This window comes from Heloderma suspectum, chromosome 2 (assembly GCF_057233095.1).
Source record: "Heloderma suspectum isolate Gila_16-S chromosome 2, 16-S_ref, whole genome shotgun sequence".
Lineage (NCBI taxonomy): Eukaryota > Metazoa > Chordata > Lepidosauria > Squamata > Helodermatidae > Heloderma > Heloderma suspectum.
In genome coordinates, this window is record NC_139459.1 from 88,010,650 (window position 1) to 88,038,615 (window position 27,966).

A 27,966-nucleotide genomic window follows, 5' to 3' on the forward strand; every position below is an offset into this window, starting at 1 on the left:
GAAACACATTACCAGGGATACTTGTGGGGGGATGCAAATTGGGAGCTGCAACACATCCACCATGATGTGCAGTTAAACCCCAAAGTGATCTGCCCAGGGCTTTTGTGGCCAAGTCCAATGTTCTACTGAATGTGCCATATTTGGAGTATGTGAGGAAGATGTTTGAGGCAAAAGGTAGCTATTGTGGAACAAACCTCTATTTTAGAACAGGTATGTGTGAATATGTGGCATCAAATCTTTTGCTTTCACTGGAAAGTCTTGGGATCTAAATATGGAAAACATACTTTTATATGTATATGTATATGTTATATAAATGGAACTTAAATGTAGTCCTAGTCCATAACTTGAGTTAAGTGACATTGCAATTGATGTTTGGTTCATGACTAACAAGTCTCACTGATTTTAGTCAGTCTACTCAAAGCATGACTAAGTTTGGATCCAACCTTATTGTGCATAGGATGTTTCATGCATTGATTAATTTTCAGTAGCTAACCCATATTATCTTGTATAAGCACCTGGCCATACCAATCAATGAATCTTACTAACCTAACAAAGGAGAAATATTTTACTACAAAGTCTTAACCAATGTCTATTGCTACAGTCAAGCTTCCCCTGCTCCCTGGTGTAAGAACAAATTGACAAATAGCAGTCAACATTCAAGACAGCAGCACTGACCTCTGACACTGGAATTTCCTCCCAAATAACCACCATGGCTAATGAAACCTGCTCAAGATAATTATTTCCTTTGCAGAAAGTTTTTAAGCTTTCTGTGTCATTATTGAACTACTAAACCCAAAAACTATTTTGTTTTTCTCTCTTCTCCAATAACAGAATTGATTTTCTTAAATAAAACAATCAATCATTCCTCACTTTGCACCAAAGTGGAAAAACTATTATCCCCAGTGCAACCTCAGGTTCAAAATTGCACAGCTAGTTTCCATTTCTAAGGGCATGGGGTTTTTTTAGGTGTTTAATCAGAAAGAAAGATAGGAAACCACTATTCTCTCACTTGCTACTATTGATCTGTATGTGTACAATTCATAATTTAATAATAATCAAGATTGAGTTACTTGACTAAATACATGACCAACACAGATTAATTCAGTTTGCAGTTAGATTTTCAAATGAACACTGTAAACTCACACACACATATACGCTCACACACACAGTCTAAAACAGAATGTCCAGATATGTTTGACAGTTTGCCAAGTCAATATGGGGGAACAATGTTTGTTATTTATTTATTTATTCATTCATTCATTCATTCATTCATTCATTACTTTTCTATATGCCCAATAGCTGAAGCTCTTTGGCTGGATCACAACAATTAAAACCACAAAATACAGCATAAAATACAACATAAAATTTAAAAGTTTAAAATTAAAGTATAAAGGTAAAACCAAAATTAAACTTAGCAGCAATGCAGAGATTTAAATACAATAAAAGATTTAAAACAACAGAACTAAAAGACTAAGATGCCTAGAAAAATAAAAAGGCCTTCACCTGGCGCTGGAAAGAGTACAATGTCGCCGCCAGGTGAGCCTCTCTGGGAAGCTCATTCTATAACCAGGGTGCCACAGCAGAAATGGCTTTCTTCTTAGGCTACCCACTTTACTTCCTTTCGCAGGGGTTCCTGGAGAAGGACCGCTGAAGATGATGTTAGGGTCTGGGCAAGTACATATGCGAGGAGACAATCCTCCAAGTAATCTGGCCCAAGCCATTTAGGGCTTTAAATGTTAATACCAGCACTTTGAATTGGGCCTAGACATAGACTGGCAGCCAGTGAAGTTGGAAAAGTACTGGCATAATGTGATCTCATCAGCCAATTCCTGTTAACAGGCTTGCTGCTGTATTTTGGACAAGCTGACGTTTCTGGACTGTTTTCAGAGGCAGCCCCGTGTGTAACGCAATAACGTTGTGGGCAGTGTATAGGCTTTTGTTTGAAGTCACAGGGTGATGTTAATTTTACCATGCCTTGCTATATCACATTTAGGATTGGTTGACAGGCATGACAGATTTGCCACATCATGTGGCTAGGCACTATAGAAGACTGACAGTTCCGCATATAGTTGCAGCTGATCTGCAGTGAGATTAGAAGCAGGTACCATATGGTCACCACTTACCCGTATGCAGCCCAAGGCCAAAAGAGACATTATTTTAAATCTTTATCTAGCAGTTATGTCTTTATTTTCATTTTTACTCAAAAGTAGGCACAGCCACCCCACCCCCAACTCCTGAGCCAAATTGTGACCCTACTGTGAGTGGTAGGGGAGCTTTTAAAACCTGAATTGGGGGCCACTGTGCCTACTCTACAGTAAAAATGGCAAAAAAGACTTAAGCTGCTAGAGAAGTATTGAAAGCAACGTCTGTTTTGGCCCCAGTATAGTACATGGATGTGAACCACAGACCCGCTGGGAAATGAGATGGAGCCACTGCTCACTTGGGAAAGCCGAAGACCTCCTCATCAGCTTGTTCCACCTTCTCACCATAATGATAGGTCCCTGCCTGCCATTTCCTTCCTGAAACACAACTTGGCCCACAAATACCATGCACATGCTGCTCATCGATGCTGTTTCTTGAAATGCCAATTCCTGCTCAGGGTCCTAACCAGCAGGTTTCTTCATTGCTCTTCAGCCCTACCAATTCTGCTATCAGTTTGTCTGTCTGAAGCTGTATTTTATTTTTACAGTTTCCATCTCACCCTATTAGCATAGCTGTCGGGGCAGCTAACATAATTAAAAACAAGCAATAAAATACAGAACCCAGCAAAAATCAATAACAGCAACACAACAGCAACATTTAGAACAGCAAAGATTTTAAAAAAGAACACACGTATAAGCATTGCCACAATGGCTTGACTGTTTGGGCCAGTCTTTCAGGAAAATGGCATCAGCTTGCACAAGTGGATGTCCATTTGCCATTCCATCTTTCCTCTTACAATAGACCTGGATAGACTGGAATACTGTTTTTATTGGGTTTTGCTGCAGACTCAGGGGAAATGTAGGGATTGCATCTGACTTGCATGGTTTGGATGCTTGATCAGCACATCTATTCCCTCTGCATTCCTCTCCAGTAGCCCTGTACAGACATTATTGGATAGAAAGATGACAAAATTGCCAGATATTTAATTGGAATGAGTGGTACACAGCTGTTTTCTCAGTGACTTATTTTCTACATTGCACTTTTTACTAGAGCTAGAGGATTTGACAAATCTCTAAACCCCAGTCATATAATATTAACCACATATTTCTCCTTTAATAATGCAGTAACCCAAGCCACATAGTGGAGAACTGAATTAACATGCAAGATAAACACTTATATAATCTCTTCCTGGTGTTCAGAGTAAATACATGTGTAAGAATCAAGAAAGAAAATATTGTTGTACCATACATTCCAAGTACAAATCAAATAGAATTTAGTCTGATGTTTTCTTTGCATTTAGTTTTGAATGAACTACTGCAATCAATGCTACGATCTACCTGGTAGATACATTAGAAGCAGATATAGAATTAGGATCAGATTGGTTTTTTTTTCTGTAAAAAGAATTTATTGGAAAATAAACTTCAATTCCCTTGGGGCATGTTATGAATTTGGTATATTTTGTGAATTTTCAGGCTATATTTTTTTCTTAGCTGTTCATAAAATAAAGCTGATGCCCTTATAACCCTTTTTTCATGCATGTTCTCAATATACAAACATATTAAAGCATATTTTCATGTTCCAATCCTTTATTAAATATTGTAAGCACAAAGCTTGTTTTGCAACAAATATTGCCATTTTACTTTATTACTGGTTTCCTCTATGTTTTGGGCAATCTCCTATCTTCTCATATCCTTTTCCTATAAAACATAATATCTGCATATTTCACCTGTTCTGGCTGAAATATGAAATAACCTCTTAGGGTGCAATCCTATGGGAATAGGTGGCTGCCTCCGTACTCAAAGGTGACTGCCTATCCAATGCAGGGCAGGAGAAGTGTGGAGGGGATTGTCCCCTCCATGCTTCAGCCACCTTGCATTTGCGGCTAGATAGCCAATTCTGGCTTCTAGCCGCAGGAAGGCGGAACAGGGGAAGCGGCTGCCGGACGACACATAGGATGTGTTGTACTGGCATTTCCACCTTCCCTGTCCCGGAACGCTGTCCAAAATGCCCCACTTTCACTGCTCCTCACTCCTCTGCCAAGCGCGGATCTCAGGGCCATTCTGAGCTGCCTGAAAGGCAGCGCGGGAGGGGGGGAAGGTCGGTTCCCAGAAACCAATGTATCCTATGGCTGTCTAGCTGCTGACCAGCAGCCGTTAGATTGCTCCCTCCATCAGGAAATGTTTCTTTGTTTACTTTTCAGTGGCTTGCAGTTTTGTTTGGACCATATCTTGGTTCCAAAATTCTGTTTCCAGATTCAATAACCCTTTCAATATAACAATTTCCTAATTTTAAACTCTCTAATATTGAATTTTGGACATGAACAAATAAAATTAATTCCTTTGATACTTATAGACAATCCGCAAAACACAGATGGAATGGATTTAAGAAAGTTTTACTGTTTTAAAAAACGTTGTGCCGCAAAGGACACTGGGATATGTGCAGGAAGCAGGTGGAAGGACTAAAGGTGAAACAGACCACGGAAAGCTGCAGAGCATCTGATCGTCTGTCAGCACCATTGTGAGTTAGCGATCGAACAATCAACCCACTGTGGCTTATTTTTAGTGTGGCTTATTGTGACATGTGTACCGGCCCTCTGTGTGCAGAGAACCCTATTCCATTTGTGAAAATCCCCTACTATATGGGAGCAAACCAAGTACTAGATTGGGGTGGATGCATTTTTTGTCTGAAATTATTATTCATCATGGCTAATTACGGTCCAGTGAGTGGAGCGTTAAACTACATTCTCAGAGATTTGGATACACATTTCTGCTCACCTATGATTAGCTTTTGGCAAACTGCCTCTAACATATCAGAATTAAAATGAATGGCATAATTAACAGGAATGTTGTGAAGACAATAACAAGTCAGTATAAAGCACTATGCAAATTTAAATTGCCATATAAATAATCTATGTATATAACTGATTTTTTTTTAAAGGTTGCATTCATTGAGACTCTGAGTTCAGGAAGGATGCAGTCAGTCACAAAGGACAATAAATTATAGATAAAATAGAGACATAATAAATAAGCTATTTTTTAATTAGGGCTTTTTTGCTTCCTCCGTCATCAGTGACTGGAAGGAGGTGTTATAGCTTTTGTAAAAAGGCAGTGAGAGTCAACTTGAGAACACTGAGTGATGAAGAAAATTCTCAGGAACATGGCATCTGATATCTGATAAAGGGCATACATGAGATGTTCAAAATTATCTATCTATATCTGTATCTGTGTGTGTGTGTGTGTGTGTGTGTGTGTGTGTGTGTGTAGATAGATAGATAGATAGACAGATGATAGATAGATAGATGGATAGATAGATAGATAGATAGATAGGACTAAGCCTTATCCTCCAAATTGAGGCCATAGACTGTTAGAGTTTGATCTGTAAACTAGTTTGTGAAAAATTTGGAATGCTTTAACAAGGGGAGATGTATGGTGGTCGGAGAAGTGGGATGGACATGGAACTATCTCTAGAGATACATGGAAAAGGGAGAATCAGTGAGACATACAGTACATCTTAGGTCTTACAAGAACCTACTGCGGTGGGACATACATGCACACAGCAGGCTGGGCTCCATGTATAGAGCCTGTTCAAAAACCCTTTAAAAAGAAAGGAAGATATTGGTATCAGTTCTAGACAAATGTGTTAACCATGCTGGCCTGGCCGTGCCTTTTGTCAGGCATATTGCTAATGGTTCAGAATGGCTGGTGGATGTTGCCTCGATGCTCAGGAAATTGCTGTATCTTCCTTCAGTATTCTGAATGGGAGGAACACATCAGAACTGGTAGCTAGGTGGTGATGGTGGCATACCTTCCTCACCTAGGGATGATGTAATCTGTGTATGTGTGTGTGTGTGTGCGTGTGTGTGTGTGAAAAGGAACAAAGAATCTGCATTTTTGAGTCAGACTAAGACAGAGAGGAGAGAGTTAGTGTTGAACTCTGGAAGGCATCTTTTGGGGCTGCCGGGCTGTGTCTCTGAGGTAAAGCTGTTCTGAAAATGCTGCTCCTTTTTCATGGCCAGCAGAGAGGGAAGGTGTTTTCATATAGGCATGTGTACATTTTATTGTAGCCCAGATTTCCCCAACCGTGCTGGCTGGTGGATACTGGGAGTTGTAGCCCAACACATCTGGAGGGCACCAGGTTGGGGAGGGGTGTGCTAGCCATTAAAAATGTTGGTCTTTTGTTTCCTTGCTGAAGTCTGCCTTAAAGGCAGCACTGTTGCTCTGGTCTTTTATGGGCTGGTGATATTACCATCTTATTTTAATTCAATTGTTGCTGTTCCCCTGACAACAGACATACATTTTGTATGTCTTAAACATGACAGTTTGTTTTTGTTTTGTTTTGTAAGTGATTCAGTGAAGAAGATTTTATAGCAGCAAGTAGTTTGTTTCTCACAAAGTCTGAATCTGACAGAAACATCGACTTTAGGATGGACTCACTTGAGGAGAATCTTCCCTCCTGCTTCTCAGTCGCCAAATCCTTGGCAGTGGCACCTGGTCCTGGCTATTCCCAGAACAAAAGGACTGACAGGAAGACTTGCTGTAGCTCAGTGGTAGGAAGCATAAGCTACGATTTGGCTCCTTCAATGCTTGTGTTAGGCAGCTCAAACTTTTCTGTATAATCAGGCTTTTGAGCCCTCCTACATATTTTGGCTGCTGTTTTGCTGTTTGCTGTTGCATGTTTATACTGCTTTACTGTTTTTAGTGTATGCCTGGGGTGGCTGATGTCAGTGCCCTCAGACACCTCCCTAGGCACCTTCCAAGGCCCCCTTGTCCCTCCCATTTTTGATTTTCTAAATTAAACATGTTTTTGTTTTGTTTTTAACCTTAGGCACACTAGAAAGACAGACATCAGACTCTAGCCTCCAGGAGCCCTGCTTTCTCTCCCTTTGGAGAGAAAGTGAAGAGGGCAGAGTTGCTGGAGGCCAGAGCTCTGCTTTCCAGCATGTCCAGCAAACCAGTTAAAACTTTTATGAAAGGAAGAAGAGGGTCCTTGCTGCTTCCTAATGAGCTTGGGGGCTGGTGGGAGCAGCTACTGGGGGCCTGGGCTAGATCTACACCAGGGCTTTTTATCGGTACTGAAGTGCAGTGATAACTGTTGGGGCACATTATGCATTCCATATACTGCTTTTCTAGCATCATTTCCCACTCCCCCCCCCCAAATTATTCAAAATACCTCAACAGATGTCATTGCATGTGCTATGAGGTATAAATGCACAAGAGGGATATAGCGTCACCACGATGGGGTTGTAAATCTGGCCCTGGGCATGGGGGAAGCAGCCTAGTTTGTGAGTGTGGGCTTCATCACAGGGAGCTTTTATCCTGCAATTGAGGTTGCTCCTTCATGGAAGTTAGCGGGCACTTTACATGATGCTGTGACCCTCCTGCACTAAATGCCCTTTGTTTTTAAATAGATCGCAGATAATGAGCTAGCAAATTACCCCATTGTGTTCTGCTTCAGTTTCCTCTGTGAAAAGAGTTAAAGCAGCAAGATGAAGAGCGAGCGAGATCAATGAAAGATAATGGAAGACTCAGATAGGGGGAGAAGGAGGGGAGGGGAGGGGAGGGGAAAAGGAAGCGGGTGAAAAAGGGAGTCATGGTGATCCTGCATTTAAAAGGGAAGCAGGAAGCCCTGTTTTAAATGCAGGATTTTAGGCTGGTGTAGAAATGCCCTGTGTGTGATTTAACTATGTGTTTGTGGAGAGGTGTTTTTTTTTTTTTATGTTTCTTCTTCTCCCCTCTGCCTTTTTCTTTTGGTTTCTGTGTATGTAATTTTGCCTGTTTCCTTCCTTCCTTCCTTCCTTCCTTCCTTCCTTCCTTCCTTCCTTCTGGTGGGTACGGTAGGTTTATATGTGTGTTTTCTCCCCCCTCCCCCTCTTATTTTTTTTTTCTTTTGGCCTATGTATTCTTCTTTGTGGCGGTGGGAGGGAGAGCAAGTGTTTCCTTGAACCTTACCAGTTTTCTTGAACCTCACCACCACAGGCACTATGCAGGAGCATCCCCGCTGTGAGCTCTGATTGCAGATCGGGGATAACAGCAGCAGATGCAGGCGAAGAACTTTGCCATGCAGTAGCTTCGCAGCACTCTGGACTGAACTTAACCACAGCAGGCTCACCTGCCCCTCATCCTCTCCCCAGTGGCCCCAGAAACAGAGTGGGAGCCAGCGAAGATGAAAAAGTACTAGCATAATATGTTCATAATGCCTCATCCCAGTTAGCACTCTTGCAGCTCAGTTCTGTACCAACTGAAGTTTCCAGATCATTTTCAGAGGCAGCCCACATGCAACCCATTGCAGTAGTTCAAATGAGAGGTCACCAGGGTATGGATCACAGAAACCAGGCTATCCCTGTCCAGATAGGGTTCATAGATCTCATAGATCTCATGGAATCATAGGGTTGGAAGGGGCCTACAAGACCATCGAGTCCAACCCCCTGCGCAGTGCAGGAAGCCTGATTCCCAGGATGTAGCTAGCACACCAACCTAAGCTGCTAAAAGCAGTGCAAGCCCTACAGGTCACTTGACGGAAGATAATATGCTTTAAGAAATGGCTGTTGGGCCTAGTTTGCACAAATTTGTCAGTTAACAGGGGTAATTTTAGTGTTAGGGATTTCCCTTCATTGTTTAACACTTGGTTTTGCATCAACTATCAATTTCACATTATAAACCAATTTGCATCATAATGCCTCTGAATTATGTAACTGTCTCATTAACTTCAATAGCTAAAATTACAGGAACAGTGTGACTAAAATATTCTAACATTGCGGTGGATGTTGATTGCAATACTTTTAGGAGGAAAAGGTGTGTTTGTGTTTTTGGGTCTTTCAAATGTGAGGCTACAAAAAACTGTTTTCCAGCTCTGTTAATGGCTTTGTCTCTGTTGCTAAAATTGTTCTCTTCAAAGACATTTATGCTTGCCTCTGAAGGATCATTCCACATTATAGTCTGAGTGTATTCTGTGAACTCCCACACCATGATTTTTGGTAAAAAAAAAAATAATAACATTAAAGAAATTGTGTATGCCATAATCTAGAATTGTCATGGAGCATGCCTTCAGCATAACTGCCTCTGTTCCCCTTTTGGTGCTGTGACAAAGGTCACTGGAAAGGAGGGACACCATTTCCCTTAGGATACTCTCATTCAGGAAGCTATTCAGTCTGCTGGGCTGGCCCTACCATTTGGCAGAGTGAGCCAGTGGTGTGGTGGGGGCAGGAATAGCAGCCACCTGCCTGTTTCCCCTCTGTTGGAGCACAAAGCTGTGTGTGTTAGGCTGGGCATGTGCGAAGTTACTGTATTTCTGTTTAAATTATAATAATTATTTCTAAATTTGCATCTATGCATATAAATTAACATATGCAAATTTAATGCAAATTGGCATCTTCTGTTTTGATGATACATGTCCTCTTTTGGGGCAATTCACAAGTGACCACCCTATGTGTATCCATTCAGCCTGCCCTTAGGGATGCTGTTAGTGGGAAATATGGTTCTTTTTTGGCTTGATGGAATTCCATGGCATGTATGACGTGCTTTGCATCTGTGAGCTGAGCTGTGGTCTGTTCCCCAAACTCTGGGAACTTTTTTGCATTTTTTGGTGGGGGGAGGTTCCACAATTTGCACACGCTTTTGAGCAATTTTCACAAATTTGGCTGTAATTTGTACAAACTTGGCTGTATTTTGCACAAATTGCTCAGAAATTTGTGCAGATTGAAGAACCCCCCACCTCCCCCAAACATGCAAAACTCCTGGAAAACCTGCAAACTTGCTGCAGATCAATTCAGTTGCTATAGTGGGAACCAAAATGAAGTCTGGGGGACCAAGCCTAGGAAAACCCATGGAAAACCCCCACCTCCTAATGCATTTCTCTGACATCCCTAGCCTGCACTCCCCTACCTAACCTAGCCTGCTGGTTCAGGGGAGATGGAAGAGGATGCTGTCAGCAGCATGGGAGTAAGCAGCATGGGAGTAAGATTCAACTACCAGTCTGGTCAGCTTTCATAGGTGAAAGGGGCCTCAAGCAGCAAAATGTCTTGAGCTAGCTCTGCTACAGTATGAACAACCTGTGTGTTTCTGAATGTATCTCATCAGTGTGTGTATTGTGTACTGGGGTGGGAGTTTTAGACCAGGATCCAAAGAATATGTCCAATCTCTTGGAAACATTGACCTTTACCTTTTGGATGGCAGATGTGATGTGCCATATGACAAACTGCTTTGGAACTCATTCACTTTCAAAAGCAGTTTAAGATGTGGCGTGTGTGGAGAAGATGCTGCTGTTTAAGAAATACGAGTCCAAACCCCTCTGTAAACTGCCACTATATTTAAACAATCCTCTTTTCTCTGCTGAGTTCTAAAGAGGACTGTCCCATGTGGCAGACAAGATATTGAAGTCTAGGTGCAGTTGTATGTTACCAAATAATTACCATCAGAAATTGAAGTAATTGGTCCCTTTGGCTGGCCATCTCTACAGGCAGTTCATAGATTTCCTTTCCTACAGACAGAAATTCAATTGTACTTCGAATCCCAGGGAAGGTGGCTCAAAACCAAGCTGTAGCATATTGGTGAGGTTATATCTGATCTTCCTCAAAGTGCCATATTGGTTCTGTGGATAGATTCACACTGTATATTCTAGGGCAGGCAACCTTACATTTTCCATTAGCTCTACCTTTACTTTAAAACTGAACTAAAATGTCAGAGATACAGGGAGGGGAATTTCATCTGTCCTTCGGAAGCCCAAGGGAAACTGATAGGGCAAATCATCCTATTCATTTCCTTTTCACTTTTGTGTTGTACAAAAGGGTCTGAGGAGTTGATATTTGGAAGGAGCTGGATAATTTGCACAGTACTGAATGAGGGACAGAATTCTGGTAGTAGACCTGAGGCAGAGCAAAAGAAAAGAGGAAGGATGGGTCAGAGTGAAAGAAAACACAGCAGGGCTGGATGTAGCTTGCAAGGGCTAGGACTGAACATGGGTGGTTTCTCTGCATTCAGCAGCAGTTCAAAGTGTTGAGACTTAAACAGAGAGGGAGAAATCGGAGTGGTCAAAGACAATTGGTTTTCCTTTTCCTTAAAGGAAAGAATAAAACAAAATAGCTGCAGGCAAGAAAGAGGAGCAGAGGCCAGCATGGAAGAAAACTCCTACGGCGCCTCTTTGTTTAATTTTCACCTATGGAGATCACACAAAATGAAGTCATAGGTTGACAAAATTGATCCTGGCAAGTGTCATTTCTGAGGATGAAACACGTTGTTTTTCCATGAGAAAAGAAATGTCAGATTTCTCATTTACTGCAGAAACATTAATGGGAGAATGAACACAGGAGAAGCCTGCAATCTGCAAGATTCCATCTCATTCTCTTGTTGCAGTGTGTTAGGTACACACTGTCAGGGTGTGTTTGGCATGTCACATTATACTTGATACGATGTGACAGGACAGTAAAATGGAATGCAAAGAATATTAGAATAGCATGGGGGCCATGCAATCTCTTGTCAGAGCTTTTTCTGATTGTTTCAAGAAACACATAGCTCCAATTCTGGTGGATAAGATGCTTTGATAATCTAAACTGAAATAGTCTCCCTGTGGTATCTGTCAAGACCAGAAACCATCTTAGAAATTCACAATAGCATGCTGTTTTCTCTGCAAAAATGGGGGCTTCTGTGTACATTGGCTTGTAGCACTCCTTATGGGGTTGTCAGTGATAGTTCATGGATCACAAAGGATGTTGGTAGCAAGGGTTGTGTGGCTTCTTCACACGGAACTTTTATCCTGCTATTGAGCTTGATTACTCATGGAGGTTTGCAGGTATTTTAGATGATGACATCAACCCCCAGGGCGTCTCCCATACTAAATGACCTTTATTCCATTTTTTAAAAGATCAGAGATAATGAGCTATCAAATTACTGTGAGTTCCGCTTGAGTTCCCCCATGAAAAAGGAAAAGCTGTAGGGATGGCGGAGAATTCTGCCACGGATTTCAGTGAGGCCGAATGCACTGGCATTCAGCCCCCTGAAATCCGTGGCCGAATGGCCTCCCACCCCCCCCCCCCACCCCGTGGAATCCCCCTGGAAAAAACCTTACCTGGGGCTCTGGTGGTGGCGGCGGCTCCGGTGGTGGCTGGTCCTGCCAAGCTGCCAATTTGCGTCCTGCCAAGCTGCCGTGATAGGCTACGAAAGTATTTATGTAGCCTATCAAGGCAAAGAGCAGGGACGCAAACGGCGGCCGCTATGCCTTTTGCGCCGCTGCTCTTTCCATGATAGGCTACGTAAGTATTTAAATAGCCTATCATGGTAAAGCTTCAGCAAAGGAGATCGTTACGTTGTCGTGGTGCTGGAGCTTGAGCACCTCAATGACGTCATGAGCCAAACCATGAAGGGACACCCAAGACGGGAAGGTCATGGCAGAGAGGTCAGACTAAATACGATCCCTGGGGAAGGTAACGGCAACCCACCCCAGTATTCTTGCCATGAAAACTAAATGGATCAGTACAACCAGAGACACGTTGGTATACCATCGGAAGATGGGACTCCCAGGTTGGAAGTTGCTGGTCAAAATGCTACTGGGGAGGAACAGAGGATAAGTTCAACCAGCCCCAGATGTGATGATGCAGCTAGCTCAAAGCCAAAAGGACAGCTAGCAGCTGCTGGTGCTGCTGGTGAATGACAAATCCGATGTTCTAAAGAGCAACACACCATAGGAACCTGGAATGTAAGATCTATGAGCCAGGGCAAATTGGATGTGGTTACTGGGGAGATGTCAAGATTCAATATAGACATTTTGGGTGTCAGTGAACTGAAATGGACTGGAATGGGCCACTTCACATCAAATGACCACCAGATCTACTACTGTGGACAAGAGGATCACAGAAGAAATGGAGTAGCCTTCATAATTAATAATAAAGTGGCTAAAGCAGTGCTTGGATACAATCCAAAAAATGACAGAATGATCTCAATTCGAATTCAGGGTAAGCCATTTAACATCACAGTGATCCAAATATACGCCCCAACCACAGATGCTGAAGAAGCAGAAGTAGATCAGTTCTATGAGGATCTGCAGCACCTACTGGATAGTACGCCAAAAAAAGATGTTATTTTCATTACAGGAGACTGGAATGTTAAGGTGGGTAGTCAAATGACACCTGGAATTACAGGCAAGCATGGTCTGGGAGAACAAAATGAAGCAAAATGATAGAATTTTGCCAAGATAACTCACTGTGCATAACAAACACTCTCTTCCAACAACCTAAGAGATGACTTTATACATGGACTTCACCAGATGGTCGACACCAAAATCAGATTGACTACATCCTTTGTAGCTAAAGGTGGCAGACATCTATGCAGTCGGTAAAAACAAGACCTAGAGCTGATTGTAGTTCAGATCACGAACTTCTTATTGCACAATTTAGAATCAGACTAAAGAGAATAGGGAAGACCCACAGATCAGTTAGATATGAGCTCACTAATATTCCTCATGAATATATGCAGTGGAGGTGAAGAATAGATTTAAGGGACTAGATTTAGTAGATAGGGTCCTGGAAGAACTATGGACAGAAGTTCGCAACATTGTTCAGGAGGAGGCAACAAAAAACGTCCCAAAGAAAAAGAAAACCAAGAAGGCAAGATGGCTGTCTGCTGAGACACTGGAAGCAGCCCAAGAAAGAAGGAAAGCAAAAGGCAACAGTGATAGGGGGAGATATGGCCAATTAAATGCAAAATTCCAGAGGTTAGCCAGAAGAGATAAGGAATTATTTTTAAACAAGCAATGCGCGGAAGCGGAAGACGATAATAGAATAGGAAGGACAAGAGACCTCTTTCAGAAAATTAGAAACATCAGAGGTAAATTCCAGGCAAAAATGGGTATGATCAAAAACAAAGATGGCAAGGACCTAACAGAAACAGAAGAGATCAAGAAAAGGTGGCAAGAATATACGGAAGATCTGTATAGGAAGGATAATAATATCGGGGATAGATTTGACGGTGTGGTCAGTGAGCTAGAGCCAGACATCCTGAAGAGTGAGGTTGAATGGGCCTAGTGAAGAAGCATTGCTAATAACAAGGCAGCAGGAGATGACGGTATCCCAGCTGAACTGTTTAAAATCTTGCAAGAGGATGCTGTCAAGGTGATGCATGCCATATGCCAGCAAATTTGGAAAACACAAGAATGGCCAACAGATTGGAAAAAATCAACTTATATCCCTATACCAAAAAAGGGAAGCACCAAAGAATGTTCAAACTATTGAACAGTGGCACTTATTTCACATGCCAGTAAGGTAATGCTCAAGATCTTGCAAGGTAGACTCCAGCAATTCATGGAATGAGAATTGCCAGATGTACAAGCTGGGTTTAGAAAAGGCAGAGGAACTAGAGACCAAATTGCCAATATCTGCTGGATAATGGAGAAAGCCAGGGAGTTTCAGAAAAACAACTATTTCAGTTTTATTGACTATTCTAAAGCCTTTGACTGTGTGGATCATAACAAACTGTGGCAAGTTCTTGGTAGTATGGGGATACCAAGTCATCTTGTCTGCCTCCTGAGGAATCTGTATAACGACCCAGTAGCAACGGTAAGAACAGACCACGGAACAACGGACTGGTTTAAGATTGGGAAAGGAGTACGGCAGGGCTGTATACTCTCACCCTACCTATTCAACCTGTACGCAGAACACATCATGCGACGTGCTGGGCTTGATGAAGCCAAGGCTGGAGTTAAAATTGCTGGAAGAAACATTAACAATCTCAGATATGCAGACGATACCACTTTGATGGCTGAAAGCGAGGAGGAGCTGAGGAACCTCATGATGAAGGTGAAAGAAGAAAGTGCACAAGCTGGGTTGCAGTTAAACCTTAAAAACCCCAAGATTATGGCAACCAGCTTGATTGATAACTGGCAAATAGAGGGAGAAAACGTGGAGGCAGTGACAGACTTGGTCTTTCTAGGCGCAAAGATTACTGCAGATGCTGACTGCAGCCAGGAAATCCGAAGACGTTTACTTCTTGGGAGGACAGCAATGACAAATCTTGATAAAATAGTGAAGAGCAGAGACATCACACTGACAACAAAGGTCCGCATAGTTCAAGCAATGGTATTCCCCATAGTAACCTGTGGCTGCGAGAGCTGGACCATAAGGAAGGCTGAGTGAAGGAAGATAGATGCTTTTGAACTGTGGTGCTGGAGGAAAATTCTGAGAGTGCCTTGGACTGCAAGAAGATCAAACCAGTCCATACTCCAGGAAATAAAGCCAGACTGCTCACTTGAGGAAAGGATATGAAAGGCAAAACTGAAGTACTTTGGCCACATAATGAGAAGACAGGATACCCTGGAGAAGATGCTGATGCTAGGGAAAGTGGAAGGCAAAAGGAAGAGGGGCCAACCAAGGACAAGATGGATGGATGATATCCTGGAGGTGACAGACTTGACCTTGGGGGAGCTGGGGGTGGCGACGGCTGACAGGAAGCTCTGGCGTGGGCTGGTCCATGAAGTCACGGAGTCGGAAGCGACTGACCGAATAAACAACAACATCACGGCAAAGGCAGCCATGCAAATGGCAGCCACTACGCCATTTGTGTGGCTGCCTTTACTGTGATAGGCTACGTAAATACGTACGTAGCCTATTATGTAGCCTATCATGCTGTTTGCATCCCTGCCCTTTGCCGTGATAGGCTACGTAAATACTTACATAGCCTATCATGGCAGCCTGGCTAGACACAAATGGCGGCTGCTATGGCGGCCGTCATTTGCGTCCACAGCAGCCTGGCCACAGCCGGAACTCCAGCTGTGGACGGCCCTGGCCAGCGGCTCCACAGAGCCGCCGTGGAGTGGAGCCGGCCAGGAAGGATTCCGGGGGGAGGGACGGAGCACCTAGCCCCCACTGTGGAAGCCCCACAGCAGAACAAGGTAAGGGATTCATACATCCCTAATTTTAAAGCTGCAATAAGAGGAGCTAGACCACAGCACCATCTAGAGGCTGCATAATGAAACATATGGAAGACTCAGTAAATGGTGGAAAGGCAGGGGGAAAGGGGGGAGGGAACACGTGTAAAGACAGTCTTTCATGATCCTTCATTTAAAATGGAAGCAGAAAGCCCCACTTTAAATGCAGGATTTTAGGCTGGTGATGTAGAGATGCTTGTGATGTCTCTCTCTCAAAACATACACATAATACTGATGCATTAGAAATGTCCACTGAGAGCTTCTTCACATGGAGCTTTTATCCTGCTATTGAGATTGTTCACTCACGGAAGTTTGCAGGCCCTTTAGATGACGTTAACCTCCAGGGCATTTCTCACACTGAATGACCTTTATTCCGTTTTTAAATTGATCGGAGATAATGAGGTATCAAATTACCCTGCTTGTGTTCTGCTTGAGTTCCTTCCATTAAAAAGGGGAAGCTGCAAGAAGAGGAGAGATATCAATGAAACATACGGAAGACTCAGATAAGGGGGAGAAAGAGGGGGAAAGGGGAGGGGGAAAAGGAAGCATGTGTAAAAGGAGTCTATTGGTGATCCTGCATTTAAAACAGAAACAGAAAGCCCCATTTTAAATGCAGGACCTTAGGCTGGTGTAGAGATGCTCACAGTGAGATGACAAGTGGTTAGATGGACTAGTATCAAAGGGCTTAACAGCAGGAACCTGAAAACATGCACTCTCAAGAGGACTGTTCACATGATATATCTGCAGGCAATTAACACCTGGAGGAGGAGAAGTGGAATCACAACGGCTGGCTCAGTCCATATGTAGACTCTGTATGCGTGACTACATGTACAGAGCCAAAAGTGTACAGATTGTCATGTATAGTCTCTGTGCACACAGCCTAATCAACCTGTGGATTCCACCCACGTTCAATAGATGGATTGTATGCAGATCTGTTGTCTGAGGTTGAAAGATTTAAAGTTTCTGCAGGGAATTTTAAGCCCTGTATGCAGGTCTTTGAAAACCGCAGCATGGCTGGTTATTATAATGGATCTGTTTACGCTGACTTTTAAAAATTATTATTGTACCACATGCTGATGTCAGTTGATATAGGGCAGGTTAGAAATATTCTAATAAATAGAATGTTAACTTGTGTGGGTTTCATAAATCATTCACTCCTCTTTAGCTATAAGGTCATTTGATGGGTGACTGAGATAGAGACAATATACAGAAGCACATATGGCTGTAAATTCTTCATATTATACTATCAAAATCAGAATATAATGTGTTATTGTTATTCCCCAACAAGACGGTTAGGTATAAAATTACATATTTAATGTCATCCAGGCCTTTAAGTTCAACAGACTCATGAGACAGAATTCTTCTGGGGCTGTAGACTTTATACAGTAGCCAAGGAATCACACATTTGAATGCTCATAGAAAATTAGCTCATCAAGGAGAGGTCTTCTGCAGGATCTTCCTCCCTGATGTGCTAACTTTCTAAATGCAGAGATGTTTCAGATTGGAGATTATTAATTGAATCCCTCTCCATCTCCAGTAACAAGCAGCATAGTCCCAGAAGACCTCTGCCTTGTGCTTATGAAAGTGTAGGTCAGCTTCCAGATAAGCTGCCTGGAAGGCATACTGAAAAAAATCCATCCCTGTGTAAAGAAAGGTATCCACATGACAAAATATATAACTTTTGCCACCGCTGCCCTTAATATAAATGTTCTTTTCATATGATAGGTCTGACATATGCCCTTTCGGGTAGCTCTTTTGAAAAATATCTAATGATGTAAGTGTTAATAATGAGTAAAACTTCTGCACAAATGAGACAAAATTTACAAGTAATGTGTTTTACCCCACCCCACCCTTCATGGATCACTGCCTTGTTGTGGCGAAGGGGCTTGCGTAACTCAGTGAAGCCATAAGCTATGCCGTGCAGGGCCACCCAAGACGGACAGGTCATGGCAGAGAGTTCTGACAAAATGTGGTCCACTGGAGAAGGAAATGGCAACCCACTCCAGTATTCTTGCCAACAAAACCCCATGGAACGTATCACAAGGCTAAAAGATATGACGCCGGAAGATGAGACCCTCAGGTCGGAAGGTGTCCAATATACTACTGGGGAAGAGCAGAGGGTATTTCCAAGTAGCGCCAGAAAGAATGAAGTGGCTGGGCCAAAGCCGAAAGGACACTCAGCTGTGGATGTGTCTGGTGGTGAAAAGAAAATCCGATGCTGTAAAGAACAATATTGTTTAGGAACCTGGAATGTCAGATCAATGAATCAAGGTAAGCTGGAGGTGGTCAAACGTGAGATGGCAAGATTGAACATCGACATCTTGGGAATCAGCGAACTAAAGTGGACAGGCGTGGGCGAATTTAATTCAGGTGACCATCATATCTACTATTGTGGGCAAGAATCCCTTAGAAGAAATGGAGTAGCACTCATAGTCAACAAAAGGGTGGGAAAAGCAGTACTGGGGTACAATCTCAAAAACGACAGAATGATCTCAGTACGAATCCAAGGCAAACCATTCAACATCACAGTAATTCAAGTCTATGCCCCAACCACTGATGCCGAAGAAGCTGAGGTTGATCGGTTCTATGAAGACCTACAACACCTTCTAGAACTAACACCAAAAAAAGATGTCCTCTTCATCATAGGGGATTGGAATGCTAAAGTAGGAAGTCAAGAAATCACCGGGATAACAGGCAGGCATGGCCTTAGTGTACAAAATGAAGCAGGACAAAAGCGAATAGAGTTTTGCCAAGAGAACACGCTGATCATAGCAAACACTCTTTTCTAACAGCACAAGAGACGACTCTACACATGGACATCACCAGATGATCAATATCGAAATCAGATTGATTATGTACTTTGCAGCCAAAGATGGAGAAGCTCTATACAGTCAGTAAAAACAAGACCTGGAGCTGACTGTGGCTAATTGTTATGGGGAATTAGTGGTTCTAAAAGCAACCCCAAATGAGCAGAAATGCTTGTTTCTGGAATGGGTGAGGTCAGCTGAGCTTGCAGAAGGGAGCGCCACCGAACTGTCCCAATATGGAAACAAGAGTTTCCGCTTGTTTCCAGGGTTGCTTTTAGAACTGCTGACTTTCTGTTGCGTGAGTGCTGGGTTTCACTCAGGCAGATCAGTTGAGAGCACAGCAGTGATAATGGATGCTACGCATTGCTACCCAAAGTCAGTATTTTCTTGGAATTTTGAGTGAGTAACTAATAACACCATATATAAATATAAGGGTTCTATTCTACTAATCCCGTTTCAATTGAAAAGGCAAGTAAGAGCTTATACTTTGATATAAAGTATAAAGATATAAATATTCTATACTATGGAATCGAACCACTGTTTCTAATACATTTTGCATTTATGGAATACTTTCAGTACTAAAGATTAATCAGAGCTGTTTCTATATCACACTTAACACAGCCACAAGCAAAATCCCCCCCAGTGATTTTCATACTTTCATTACTCTATCCATGTTCTAATTGATTCTCCTATACAAGCATTGCATTTTTCAGCTACCTTAACTTCTAAACTACAATTACAGTGCAACCCTATGTTCAATGAGTTCAATGGGACATAATCCCAGATAAATGGGTACAGTATTGCAGCCTTTAAGTATGAAGACAGGAAGCTTTAATGAGCTTCCGTCATGCATTAAAAACATGGTTGTTCAGGCAAGCATTTGGGGTGGGTTAGGGTATTTTAGAAAATGTTTTTATTGTAGAATTTTATTGTTTTAAACTGTTGCTGTACATTGCCCAGAGTGGCTGGGTGACCAGCCAGATAGGCGATTAATAAATTTAATAATAATAATAAATAAATAATGTCATTGAATAATGACTTGAATCCCCAGCATTTTCAATCCTGAAAACTCATTTACAAACAATGGGTTGGGTCCATATTCATGCTTAGAATATGGGAAAAGTTATCCATAACTAACAAGTCCCATTGATTTTAATAGGACTAAATCTGGATCCAACCCATGGTGTGGTTGCTGTCATCTTTGGACATGGGAGATGCATGACTTCTGCCTGGAGCATGAAGGAGACGGTATTTGAGACCGTGTTTAACACTGCTCCTAATTGCTTATCCTTTCTTAGTGAAGGAAAGAGATAGTACTTTGCCATGTGCACATGGAAGGGGAAAATGAGTGAAGCATGTGTTCTGAGTTCCTAACTTGCTCTCCCCAACAAGGATGGATGAAGTGAAGCATGTTCAGTAATGATGATGCCTCCATGGGGTTCACTGAGGAGTTCGTTAGCCTTGGGACAGAGTAATGAGTATGCTTTTGTAGTAGTGATGGCTGTTACAATTTGTAAATTGAGTCCTTGATCTTTTAAGTGTGGGTTTGCCCATTTAATGTTAGACAATTGTTCTGCTATAAAACTCCTGGTTTTGCAGCACTGCTGGCTAATAGACACTTTGCCAGAAATTTGAATTAGAAAGTTCTCAGAAATGAAGAAGCTGAGATAAATATGTATCATGTTTGGTAAATGACACAGTTTAGGTCAAGTCCCACCTGCCCTCCCCCACCCCCAGATTCTTACTTGAAACTTTTGTTGAAACAGTGCTATTCTATATGTGTTTACTCAGAAACAAGTCCCACTGAGTTCAATGCAGCTTACTCCTAGGTAGGTGGATATAGGATTGCCAGCTTAAGTGAGTGCTTATTGTTCCACTGTGGGTAAGTTCTAGATTGTCAGCATTTCACTCTGAAACACAAATTATTGCAGGAAGGCTGGCTGGATGCTAACTACCAGTCAAGAGCTAAAGTATCAGTAAGTTATTTCTTCAACAGGAGTAGTAAATTTGACCTAATTGAACACGATCAAATTATGCTTCTTTATTATGTTGAAGACAATTTCAGTGCTGGTGGGAAGAACTGCTGCTTTATGTTTAGTTTTAGATTTGTTTTACTAATCTCAGTGGTTTCTGGACAATGCAAATTACTTTGCTTGGTTTATAGTTATAAGAACGACTCTGTATAAAATGCATAAATACTATAAAGTTGGTTTGTCTTACATCATTACTTTGGTTTTCATCCATCATCCATTGTGAGCTGAATTTGAAGTTAAATTATGTGTTTGATCATGTTATTCACTGAAGCATTTTTAAATGCCAGTGGCATAGCATGCTTTAGGATGGAAACATTTACTTATTTGCATTTTAAAATTTGCATACTGAAAGATGAGCTGTACTTAAATACTATGCAATTTGTATGAATGGTTGTGTAAAAATATAACTACTATTGTTTTATGAAACATTTTCAACCTTTATCTCAAACTAAACCTATTATGTAGGGCGTGATGTTTATGACAGAGCTGTACGGTAGGCTATAAATGGCTTTTTTCCCCAGGTAAATAAATCAAGAAGCAAAGTAAAAGCATACTATAATTGTGCAAGCAATTTCTTGTGTGTATAGTACAAAGCCATGAAAATTACCCTTATTATGCACCAAGTAGATGATTTGTCAACCAGGAATATAAAAGTTTTGTGTGGTTAAAACTTCCTCAAAATCAGAGGGAAAGGAGAAGGGATGAGTACAGTGTACTCTGTGAACACTTTATGAGCTCAGATTATAGATGAGCCAATTTTTTGTTGGGGAGGACAGATTTTTTATGAAATAGTTTGCACCCTGTGGAAATGGCTCCCATTTTGGCAATCTTTCTTGGGACAATCAAACAGGGATGAAAATATTTACCTTTGTTGAAGCGGTGGCTACTGCTATTTTAATGGAGGCTATCGAGGGTGCTATGCACATTTCATCCTTCCCCTTTCAAGAGAGCTTAAGAATCAGGCTCTGCATAGCATGGCGGGTTGCTTCCTGTAAGGGTGGCAGGACTGGCAGGGACATAAGGGGTGAGACGATCCCTAAAATTACTTGGTCACAAGCTGTTTAGGGCTGTGTATCTTAACAACAGAACCTTAAAAGTGGTCTGGTTGCTTATTGGAAGCCAGTGCTGTTCTTTTAGCAGAGGTGTTGCTATATAATGGTGTTGCTTAACCATATAATGGTTAATATAATTAACCATTATATTAATTTTGTGTTGAGAAGGTGTGCAGTGTGGGAATGAAATGCTGTTGTATTTATTTTAGGGATGTACGAAAGTCCCTTACCTGAACCTGAAAGTTGATTCGCGGTGGGGGGGAGGCACCCCGTCCCTCTCCCCTGAAATTCTGGCCGGGGGGGGAGGCGCCCCGTCTCTCCTGCTGCGAATCCTGGCCAGCCGGGACACAAATGGCTAATAGCGTTGCCCTTATTTTCGCCGTAGTCTACGTAAATCTTTACGTAGACTACAGGGACCAAATAAGGAACGCGAATGGTGGCTCCCTATGGGGGCCGCCATTAGCCGTACGCGCTTTTTTTTTTTTTAAAGTCACCCGTGATAGGCTATGTGACGATTAACGTAGCCTATCACGGCTGACTTTGCAAATCTAGCCGTGATAGGCTACGTTAATTGTTACGTAGCCTATCACAGGGGCGTGTTTGTTTTTTTTTTACTTTTCTTGTAATGGCGGCGGCGGCAGCCGGTCGAAAGACCGGCTGCCGCCCCCGCCCCCGACGAAGACCTGCTGAACCGCCGCCGGGAGGGACATTCATGAAAGGTAAGTCCCATCCTGGGGGGGGGGCAGGGACGGGGGGGTGAAGAATTTCTCCCCGAACAAACTTCGGAGGACCGAATGCGTTGGCACTTGGCCCCCCGAAGTTTCGGGGGGAAATTCTCCCCCATCCCTACTGGATGTGCGTGCACTTGTCTGATCTCAGAAGCTAAGCAGGGTCGGCCCGGTCAGTAGTTGGATGGGCGACCGCCTGGGAATCAGGCTTCCTGCATTGAGCAAGGGGTTGTTCTATCCCTTCAAATGAGACTAGGTTTTACCCCCTTCTATCCCCCGCTTCAGCTTTTTTTTTTTTTTTTAATTAAGGCGTTATCTTCGAAGAAATCGTGGCTTCGCCGTGATTTTTTTTTTCTAATCCAGGCATGAACTTCGAAGCTTCAAATCTTTGAATTTTCGAATCTTTGAATTTTTGAATCTTCAAAGATCATGCCTGAATTAGAAAAAAATAAATCGCGAAGAAGCCACGATTCTTTGAAGATAACGCCTTAATTTAAAAAAAAAAAGCCAAAGTGGGGGATAGAACGGGGTAAAACGTAGCCTCATTTGAAGGGATAGAACAACCCCCTGCTCGGTGCAGGAAGCCTGATTCCCAGGCAGTCGCCCATCCAACTACTGACTGGAGCCGACCCTGCTTAGCTTCCAAGATCAGATAAGCGCGTGCACATCCAGCCCTTCGCTTGTTGCTGAGGAAACACTGAATGCTGAGGAAACTATGCGATCAGTAGCCAGAAGACAACATGGGGCCATTGAGAGGTGTGATTGGACAGGAGGGAAATACAAACACCGCCGTATATGGACAGGCAGGGGAGGGGACTACGACCAGATATGGTAGCAAAGGCGGAAAATCAGAGCACATTAAGGGGAAATACTGGGATATCATGGTATTGAAAGCAAGAGCACAGAAGTGGGAAATTCTGGTTCCAATTCGAGGCAGGTACTGTGTAATGTGAAAGATGGACGGTGAAACCTCATTGGAAGCGAAAAAAACTTGTAAGTGTAGATCAGACCTGGGTGGGATCCAGAGGTTTATTCCATTGGTGAGAGCATCCCCAAACACAGTGACCCTAGAATGCACCCACTGGTGGAAAGGGGCTAGGTTTAATTTTCAGAAAGACTTCTACATAACAGGGACAACTTTGCCTTTTCCTCAAGTGCTCCCTCTCAGGTTAATTTGAGGATTGAGAGAAATAAATGGGAAAGTTTCCAGTGATTTCAAGGGGGCATAAATACAACTAGAGAATATTACTGAGGTTTAATTCCCTTTGAAATCAAAGCAGCAATTTATTTTTACCATTTCTTTCAATGGAACCTATGTTTGACTTGGAGTGTGACTGGACCTGGGACACCCATCCTCAGTTTGGCAGTGTCCTATGCTTATATTAACACCCCAGATTTCAGCAGGGGTATGAGACAAAATCTTGAGGCATTCCTAATCAGAACTGGCAGCATTATCTTTTGTTCCTAATGCATAAACATAATAAACTCAATTCAGATATTTGATTTGGTTTCCTCTGAAGCACTGCATGAAGTTCTTTCAAAATCCCACTTAAAGTAGGTGGTAGGTATCTTACTGCATGTTTTCTTATGTTTAACTTTTAAGGTACCTTTTTTTCTTTTCTTTTTTACTATAGATTCCTCTCTTTCTCCCTCCCCAAAGTATTTTAAAGCAGAATGTAAATGTCTGCAAGGCATTTAGTATTCTTAGTGCTTCATACAGTATTCAACAGATTTTTGTGTTATCTTTTCACATTGGCAGCTAACAACTACAAAGAATCTCCAGAGGGACAGCCAATTCTAGACATCAGATATTATGAACATTCATAACTTTGTACTTGCTGAACATTTGACCATAAATAGTATGGTCAAATGTTCAAATGACAACAGCCTCTGTGAACCCATGGAAATATGGAAACTGGCAATGTTTTGTGTGAACTGATGAGTCTTGGGAAGGCTAATTAATAAATTAGGCATAGGCTGTTGCTATTTCACAAATTAGGCAATGGCATTGCCCATTTCATGAATGAGTTCCAGGCCTGATTGGCTGTTTCATAAGCCAACTGGTTATTTAATGACTACGCTAGAGATGTTGCTTATTTCATACATCTCTCTGTCACTCTCTCTTGCCTTTATACTAAATACTCTAGGTGGCATACGAAGTTAAAACAATTTAACAAGAAATGGAAGAATAAAAACAATACAGCACAAAAACAGTATATAACAGTCAAGAAAGAGGAACAACAGTTCTAAAAAGAGAAGGCTTGCTGGAATAATAGAGACTTTAATGCCCACTTAAAAACATTCAGAGAGGTCAGCAGGCACATTTCAACTGGCAGGTCATTCCACGACTGAGGGATGACAAAGGAAAAGGTCCTCTTGCCTGTGGCTGCTAATCTCACATTAGGCAGCCGCAGCAGATAGCCCTCACAGGAACTTAGGTGGCGGACTGGGATGTAGGGAAGAAGGCTTTCCCTAAGGTACCTTGGACCTAGACCATATAGGCCTAAAGGTAAGAACCAGCACTTTATATTTTGCTCAGAAACAAATTGGTAGCCAGTATAAATATTTTAAAACCAGTGTAATATGGTCTCCATGGGGTGTCCCAGAGACCAACTTGGCTGCCATATTTTATAGCAGTCAGAGTTTCCAAACTAGATATACAGGCAGCCCCACATACAGTGTGTTACAGAAATCGAGCCTAGATGTTACTAATGCATGCACCACCATTCCATGAATGGGTGCAGCTGGCATATCAGCCAAAGTTGATAACAGGTACTTCTCACTGTCACCTCCACCTGGGGTGCCAGGAACAGGGTCGGGTCAAGAAGCACCCCCAAGCTATGAATGTGCTACTTCAGGGGGAGTGCATCCCCATCCAGAACTGGTTGACATACCTCAATACCTGAATTAAATATATATGTAAGCCTCAGGATGTGAGTATAGACACTGATGGTTGAAACTAGGGAGACTGGGCCTAAAAAGAGTAAATGGCTATGACTACAGCACCACAGAGGAGAGGAGGAAAAAGTGGGTCTGCACAAGAAGAGTGGGCACTGAGTCCATCTTGCCCAAACCTAGAACTAGCAGCCAGTCCCTAGGCTGTCCCCATTTCTTCTTGAGAGCCCACAGGTTGTGGTGCTGGCTTCCCATCAGGAGCAGGATGTCCCCTTTTACTAAGCGGATCTTCTCAGGGGCCAGACACAGTGCGATGCAGGATATCTAAGCCCATCTCAAATGTTACATAAAGAAAGGCAAGAGGATGAAACAAATCATTCTGCCCCATTTGGCAGTGAAAGTTTAGCAGAAAATCTGTTTGTGCGTTGAGCAACAATATGTGAAAGCAAAAGGCGTTCCCCAACCAAATGGAACTGTCAGAGCTGCCTGCTGTTTGCATATATTTATTGGTAAAAAGTTTCTATAGGGGTGATCTAAGAAAGGTGCCATTAAAATAGCATGTGTTGAGTGCACTGCAATATTGGTGCAGATTTTTTTAAAAAAATCTTAAGCCTCAATTCCTTTGTCATGCTATTTAGCATTTTTCTCCCCTATGGATTTCCAGGCTCATACCTTTCCTCCAACAACGGAATATTTAATGCATGCAAATCTGAAAAGAGAGACAGGATAATAATTGGGAAGGGTAGAATTTAGGCTGGAATTGCCATAGGGGTGAACAGAATGCTAGTTTGGGGGAATGATCCATTTCTGGATGACTGGGTGGGTACCTGGTAGCCTTACCTCTATGTAGTAATATTAGATAGCAAAAAGAACTGACACCTGTAAAAAAAGTGAGTGCCTAATAACATGAAATATGGGAAATGACAATATTGTTACAGGTGTTTTTAACACATTCATTGGCTCTAAACCCTGCAAGATGATTTGTCTGGTGTTGGACAGACATAGGAAATGCTCTGCAAATCAAATGATTCATACCCCTTTGCTTTGGTGTTGAAGGAACACCTTGCAAAACTGATCTCCAGTGAGGAAGGAAGCCTTGTCTGCACTTGGCAGACTATGATCTCATCCTTTGTAGACCTCAGAACAGTGATGGCTACTATTATCAATTCTTGAACAATTATTACCCACAAAGTGCTTGGGAATATTCATCCTGTCCTTGTTCTTCTGACAGGGGGTTGAGATTAGTGCTGTGCTGAAAGTCCCACATTTTTTTGACCATTCTCATTCAATTTGATAGAAAAGAAATTGCTTTCGAAAATAAATTCAAAGGAAGAGACATTTCAGAGAAATTTGCATGGGTTGGGTTTGCAGTTCTTGTGCTTACCTTACTTGCAAGGTGGCTGAGCAGTGTGCATGAGTGTCCTCCTGTCTGTCATTGTACAGTAATCTCTGTAGCAGCCTGTAGTCTCCTCAGCTTCCTGCACTTCATTTAAAGCCATCATGAGGAAGACGTCATGAAGCAATTCCTCCTATGGGGCTTTTTCAGTTCAGAAAGTGCAGGTGGCCTGGGAGGCTGCAGAACAATGGAAAGATGTGTAATAGAGAAAATGCACACAGCACCCTCGCCCACCCTGCAGTGATTAGGTAAGCTCAAAAATGCCACCAAAATAAATTCAAAATTCTGCCTCAGAAAAGTGGAAGCCTCACCACAGTTGATTCTGTTCCCACCTACAGAAGCAGTGCAATAAACCAAAAACCCTTAGGAAAAAAGAAAGATCCTGTGCTACAACCCCTGCCAATAGTGAACCCTATCTGTGAGCAACTGTTGGAGAATTTCTCCTCCCCTAGGAGAAATTCAGTAAAATCCTCCCCCCCACCCCACACTTCTCTGCCCACAAATAGGCTGGAGAATTTTCAGAGGCCATTTGTGCACAGCTCTAGTTGATACTCACCCCATCCGTAACCATCACTGTTGCCTTCATTCTCCAACACTAGCAGGATACCCATTTTATGGGTATGCAACACAACACAGCCTCATGAGTCCAGCTGAATATGTAACCCAGTGCGAGTTCCAGATTTTTGAGGGCCCTTGTCAGGACTGGGCCCAGACTCTCTGCAGAGACTGTGGGAGAGGACTTAAGAGTCAGATGAAGAACAGTGAGAAGGGGTGGGGGAGGAAACAAAGCCTCAACAAAACAGAGGCACAGAAGAATCTTCTGTGGGAACACAGCAACTTGGGAGCAGGGCGTAGAGTCAAGAGGGAGGAACAGCGTAGGGAAGTAAGGTGTTCTACAAGGTTAACCCTTCACAAGAGGTCTCCAGGGGAAGATCCTCCCTGAGGGCAGGATTGAAAAAGCCTTTCAGGTTCTGTGCTGTAGACTGGCACCAGATTTGCAAAAAC

The 27,966-nt window shown here is 42.5% G+C and overlaps 2 long non-coding RNA genes across 4 annotated transcripts in view; one reads left to right on the forward strand and one right to left on the reverse strand.

Annotated features, from left to right (window-relative positions):
• Positions 1 to 953: 953 nt before the first annotated feature.
• Positions 954 to 27,878, reverse strand: LOC146352457 (uncharacterized). The gene is made up of 3 exons (XR_014787733.1): positions 27,518 to 27,878; positions 26,950 to 27,138; positions 954 to 3,078 (listed from the first exon to the last, which is right to left on the reverse strand). It is a non-coding gene; the product is annotated as an uncharacterized LOC146352457 (long non-coding RNA).
• The window catches only part of LOC146352458 (uncharacterized), an 81,988-nt gene continuing 60,062 nt past the window's right edge, over positions 6,041 to 27,966 (forward strand). For 2 of the 3 annotated variants that reach the window (XR_014787730.1, XR_014787732.1), the window contains exons 1-2: positions 6,041 to 6,688; positions 8,118 to 8,312. This is a non-coding gene — a long non-coding RNA (uncharacterized LOC146352458). The remainder of the gene's footprint in view (positions 6,689 to 8,117; positions 8,313 to 27,966) is intronic. The other variant, XR_014787731.1, reaches the window with a different exon arrangement.